The following is a 6,680-nucleotide window of genomic DNA, read 5'->3' as shown; positions in this document are numbered from 1 at the left end:
TATGTTAGAGAATGACATATTGGACTAACCTGCTATAAGTATGTTTCTTGGATTATTAGATAATAGTCACAACATTACTCATAGTGATAACTATGTATACGATCCTTAGACTTGAGATCATCGTTGTCCCAACATAGTGAGTCATATATTTTGATACAGTCACACGTCTATTGTAACAAGTTGTACTATGAAGACTGATGTTGGGTATGCAACAATCTAAAGATATGAACAATACAAGATTTTCCTAATGTGTCTCCTGATAAGCTATTTGGATTACCAACTGGCCTCAAAGTGGAGCTCGCCATTGAGTCATATCCTGATAGTCCACTAGTGTCTATTACATCATATCGCATGGCACCCAAGGAGCTTAATGAGCTGAAAATACAACTTCAGGAGTTGTTTGATAAAGACTTTATTTGACCAAGCGTATCACCTTGGGGTTTACCAGTGTTGTTTGCGAAGAAGAAGGTTGGTATTATGAGGATGTGCATAAATTATAGGCAGTTGAATAAATTGAATGTCAAAAACAAGTACCCTTTGCCAAGAATCAACGATATGTTTGATCATTTTTGTGGTGCTACTATGTTTTTGAAGATCAATTTGCAATATGGTTATTACCAATTCAAGGTAAAAGAGGTTGATGTATCAAAGATAGCTTTCAAAATGAGGTATGAACACTATGGGTATCTGGTGATGCCCTTTGGGTTGACTAGTGCACTTGCTACTTTCATGGACCGGATGAATCAAGTGTTTCATGAATATTTGGACCATTGTGTGATGGTGTTTATTGAAGATTGGAAACACGGAAATTTACACATTTTTACATACCCTTTTTAACTTAAAATCATACAGTTTTGATAAAATTCTTGTCAAAAAAATAATTAATTTTCACAAAATAATTAAAGTGCACTTAAAATATGAACATGTTTAATTTTAGTTAATTTTATAATGAATTTTGATTATTTTCGACAGATATGCACAAAAGGCGAAAAATGGCTCGGCAGACACTGCTAGAAGCGCAAAACCGACAAGTAATTTGAAGTATCGAGGTGAACTAAATTTTAGCCTAAGATGATCCAAAGTTATATCTACTAATTCATAATATAATTAATTTTAATCTATATCCAATTTAAATTAGGTTAATAAATTATTATTAATTAATTATGAAAAAGTGGTTCAGTTGAATTGAACCGAGTGAACTGAACCGAACAAGAAATGGACAGGCAAAAAATCATCCCAAGAGCTGACCCAAATCAGCTTATTAGTTGATTATTTAAGCTTGCAAAGAGGCCCTTGAAGACTTGTTCAAGTTTCATTCAAACCCCTCCACAATTGGTGGCTTTATAGATTTGCCCCAAGCCTAAATTAGTAAAGTTGAAACTATCAACCTTGCCACATGTGTGGCCGACCAAGGGAGGGCTCTTTGGCTGATAATTTTAGTTATTTTTAGCAGCCTTCCTCAGCTATAAAAATCCCCTTAGGCTGGTCATTTGAAAAACACACCTCAAGGATTCACATCTTTCCTCTCTTCTCTCCACTTTCTCTATTATTTTCCATTCAAAATTTCTCTTGCTCTCTTGCTAATTTATTCTCTTGAGAAAGGGGAATTCATCAGCTATTTGGAGCAGCAATTAAGTGCTCATAGCAGCCTTGGTCGACGAGGACAACGAATAAGGAAGAATGGAGCAACTAGTCAAGGCACGGAAAAACATCGGATTTGATTTTTGTTTCCTATCTTTTTAATTTTTGTTGTTGTTATGTTGAACATATCTATGAATATTTATGTTGTTGGAATGGTTAATTTAATCAATTTAGCTTGAATTTAATTCGTGTTAGGTTGATTGCATTTCGTTTGTTAAAATTATTAAAATTGTGTTATCTTGTTATAGGCCTCGGTATGATTCTTGATTAAGTAAAATCATGACTAAGTTATTCTTGCATTACAATTGTTAGGTAACTAATGAATTAATTATTTAAACGGATTGAAATTGTAATTAATGGACACAGTACTTAATCAGTGCATGTTTAATCATCTAAGGTAGCTGAGGGTTAGATTAGCAATGGTATCTGACGATACTTTTGCCTTGCAAGATTATTGTGATTAAACTGTTTCAAGGTAAGGATACATTGTTACCTCACATAGTCTTTTATGTGCTTATTAAATCGAGTTAATTGTTTGAATTGACATTAGGGATATGTATAAGAGATTATTTTGATTTAATAAGTATGTATGTGCAATAACATATTTGCCTATTAAGATTTGTTTAATTGGTTGAATTAACATAAGGATATAGTCAAGAGATAAATGGATTTTGGTAGGTGAGTATGTTCATAAGTTAGCAAATTACCGAGTTGCCGTGAACTTATTCGTAACAATAGAAACATGAGTTTAATAATTCTAAGTTAAGAAATGTAATTAATCTAACACAATTATGTCATCTTGATTAAAATCATATTTTCAAATCGTGCATTTGAGATTTATTTACTTAGTTCACTTAGTTTAAAATCTTAGTTTTCAATCACCCTCTTCAAACAAAATATTTTTCTTCACCAAAGTGTTTTAAATAGCATTCATAAATAATTCTTTTCACAATCCCTGTCGATACGATAACTCGACATTTACTTGTCACTTTATTACTTGTTGCGATTGTGTACACTTGCGCATTTCCATCGTTCCAAGTTTTTGGCGTTGTTGCTGGGGACCGTGTTTTGAAAAGGGCATTATTTGTGAAGTTGTTAGATTTGCATTTTGGTTTATTTTTCTGTTCAAATTTTAACTTAGTTAATTTTTCTGTGATTATTTTAGGTGTTTATGAGTACTGACCAAATTATCGATTTACTCCTTGTAGACCTTGAGATTGAACGAACTTTTCGACAACGAAGAAGACAAGCAAGTCAGAGAAGGATTGAAGAGATTAACTTCGAATATTCAAATCAAGGAAATGGAGCAAACCTTGCTCAAAATCCTATCATTATTACTGATGATAGGGATAGAGCTTTGAGATAGTATGTTGTGCTAGCATTTCATGATCTTAATCCAGATATTAGGAGACTCGAAATTGAGGCACAATAGTTCGAGTTGAAGCCAGTCAGGTTCCAGATGCTTCAGAGAGTGGGCCAATTCAGTGGAATGCCTACCAAAGATCCTCACCTACACTTAAGACTGTTTATGGAGTTGAGCGATTCTTTCAAGTTCGCCAGAGTACCCGAAGATGCATTACGATTAAAGTTGTTCCCATATTCACTGAGGGATATAGCTCAAGCTTGGTTGAACTCATTACCACCAAACTCAATTTCAACATGGCAAGAGTTAGCAGAAAAATTCCTTATGAAGTATTTCCCGCCTAACAAGAATGCTAAGTCATTGTATGAGATCACTGCTTTCCAACAAATGGATGATGAGTCATTGTCTGAGGCAATGGAAAGTTACAAAGAATTATTACGAAAGTGCCCTCATCACAGAATCCCACATTGCATTCAACTTGAGACATTTTATAATGGTCTCAATGCTCACACAAGGATGGTAGTGGATGCTTCTGCTAATGATGCTCTCCTTTCTAAATCTTATAATGAGGCTTCTGAAATCATTGAGAGGATTGCCAGCAACAATTATCAATGGCCAACCAATCGAGCAGCGTCAGGAAGACGGGTTACTGGAATACATAAAGTAGACGCTCTTACTTCACTCGCATCTCAAGTATCATCAATATCCTCAATGTTAAAAAGTCTTACTACTAATGGGTGTAATAGTTTTACAGCACAACCACTGAATCAATTTGAAAATGTAGCTTGTGTTTATTGTGGGGAAGAACATTTGTTTGAAGAATGTCCATCGAACCCATAATCTATGTATAACATGGGTAACCAAAACCAAAATCGAGGAAGGCAAGGGCTACAATCCAATTTTCTATAACCCATCATGGTGAAACCACCTGAATTTTCCTAGAGTAACCAAGGGACAGAAACCAATAACAATTATGTCCAACCTAGATCGACCCAGCCACCTAGTTTTTCCAAACAAGCTCAAAAACCAACCCAAGCTGAACCATCCAATAGCCTCGAGAATCTATTAAAGAAATACATGGAAAAAATGATGTCTCTCTAAGGAATTTGGAGAATCAAGTGGGCCAGCTTGCAACTGAACTCAGAAATCGACCATAAGGTGCTTTACCTAGTGATAAGGAGAACTTGAGGAATCCAGGGAAGTAGCATTGTAAAGTGTTAATATTGAGGAGAGGACAGACTTTAAAGCCCAATTCTATCGAAGTTGAGAAGGAGCCAGCTGACGCTCAAGACTCAAAGGAAATTCAATCGAGTGTTGAAATTCTGATTTCACCGAAAATTGAATCTGCAAAATCCGACAAGGTAACTTCTGAACCAACTAATTCTGATAAACTAATAACTCCGTTAGATGTAGTATTGCCACAAAAAATGAATTAACCAATTCCAGTAAAGAAACCTCCACTACCTTACCCTCAAAGACTTCAGAAGAAGAAGTAGGAAATTCAATTCAAAATGTTCCTAGACGTACCCAAGCAACTTTATATCTTCATTTCGTTGGTTGAAGCACTTGAACAAATGCCGAACTACATCAAATTCATGAAGGTTATCCTATCTAAAAAATGAAGGCTTTGAGAATTTGAGATGGTAGCCTTAACAAAGGAATGCAGTGCATATATTCAAGACAAACTACCCCAAAAATTGAAAGGTCGTAGATGTTTTACCATACCTTGCAATATTGGGGCAACATATTATGGTAAGGCACTGTGTGACTTGGGTGTGAAAATGAACTTGATGCACATGTGAATATTTATGAAGTTGGAGATAGGTGAAGTTAGACCTACTACGGTTACACTTCAATTAGCAGATCGATCCTTAGAACATCTAGAAGGAAAAATTGAGGACGTATTGGTACGTGTAGAAAAATTTATCTTTCCTCCTAACTTTGTGATTCTAGACTTTGAAGCAGATAAAGAGGTGTCAATCATTCTAGGAAGACCATTCTTAGCAACCGGAAAGACCCTTATTAATGTGCAGAAGGGCGAGCTTACTATGCGTGTTCAGGATGATCAGGTAACATTTAACGTTTTTAAGTCCATGTGATTTCCTAACACAATTGATGATTGTTCTGCAATGTCTGATTTAGATGATTTAATCGTGGAGAAGGAAATCAATTATGTTGAGGACCCATTAGAACAAATTCTGACATCAGATCTTTGAAATGATGAAGAGGAGGATGAATACTTAGCTTTGTTAGAAGCTAATCAAAGGTGATTTAATCATCAATCCTGCTTTGAATCTTTGGATTTAGAGAAGAGGGATTATGCCCAACCAAAAGCGTCAATCAAAGAGCCACCTAAATTAGAACTGAAGATACTTCCCTCACATTTGAAATATGTTTATTTAGGTAACTCTTCTACTCTGTCTATGATTGTTTCAGCAGAATTAACTACTGAGCAAGAAGAGAAACTCATCCTGGTGTTGAAATAATTCAAGAAGGCTATTAGATAGACCATAGCCGATATTCGTAAAATTAGTCCATCTGTAAGCATGCACAAGATTATCTTAGAAGATGGCAAAAAAGGGACGATTGATGGACAACGAAGACTGAACCCCATCATGAAAGACGTAGTCAAGAAAGAAATCATCAAGTGGTTAGATGCGGGTATAATTTACCCCATCTCAGATAGTTCTTGGGTAAGTCCAGTCTAGTACGTGCCAAAGAAAGGAGGTATCACGGTCATTGAAAATGAGAATAATGAGTTGATACCGACTAGAACGGTTATGGGATGGAGAATTTGCATCGATTACCGGAAGCTGAACAAGGCAACTAGGAATGATCACTTACCTTTGCCGTTTTTGGACCAGATACTGGATAGACTTGCAGGGCGAGACTATTATTGTTTTCTCGATGGATACTTAGGGTATAATTAGATTACAGTAGCACCAGAAGATCAACACAAGACATCATTCACCTGCCCATACAGTAAATTTGCATTTAGGCGCATGCCATTTGGTTAAAATTTGCATTTAGGCGCATGCACCTGCTACATTTCAAAGATGTATGATGTCTATTTTTACTGACATGGTTGAGAAAATGGATGATTTTTCAGTATTTAGAGATACATATGATGATTGCCTAGCCAATCTAGCCAAGGTGCTAAGGCGATGCGAAGAAACAAACCTTGTACTTAAATGGGAAAAGTGTCATTTCATGGTACTAGAAGGTATTATTCTAGGACATCGGATAACAAGACATGGAATCAAGGTAGATAAAGCAAAGGTAAATGTTTTTGAGAAACTCCCACCTCCAATATCTGTAAAAGGTGTTAGGAGCTTTTTGGGCCACGTCGGTTTCTATCGAAGATTCATCAAGGACTTCTCCAAAGTTGCTAAACCCTTATGCAAATTATTGGAGAAGGACATGAAGTTTAAATTTGATGAGGAGTGCTTAAGAGCTTTCAACGATTTGAAGAGTCAGTTAGTCTCGACACCCATAATAGTCACACCGGACTGGGATTTGCCATTTGAATTGATGTGTGACGGAAGTGACCTCGTAATCGGAGCTGTGATGGGTCAGTGAAGGAACAAATTTTTCATCCCATCTACTATGCGAGTCAAACTCTGACAGGAGCTCAACTGAATTACACAGTAATAGAAAAAGAGTTACTTGCTATTGT

General features: G+C 36.0%; 1 non-coding gene across 1 annotated transcript; it reads right to left on the bottom strand.

The window, feature by feature from the left end:
* Positions 1-3,359: 3,359 nt before the first annotated feature.
* LOC128032229 (small nucleolar RNA R71) lies at positions 3,360-3,465 on the bottom strand. The gene has a single exon (XR_008188357.1). It is a non-coding gene; the product is annotated as a small nucleolar RNA R71 (small nucleolar RNA).
* Positions 3,466-6,680: the final 3,215 nt, after the last annotated feature.

Source organism: Gossypium raimondii, chromosome 8 (genome assembly GCF_025698545.1).
Source record: "Gossypium raimondii isolate GPD5lz chromosome 8, ASM2569854v1, whole genome shotgun sequence".
Lineage (NCBI taxonomy): Eukaryota > Viridiplantae > Streptophyta > Magnoliopsida > Malvales > Malvaceae > Gossypium > Gossypium raimondii.
The sequence above is the reverse complement of the archived record's forward strand: the minus strand, read 5'-3'. Positions and strand labels throughout refer to the sequence as shown.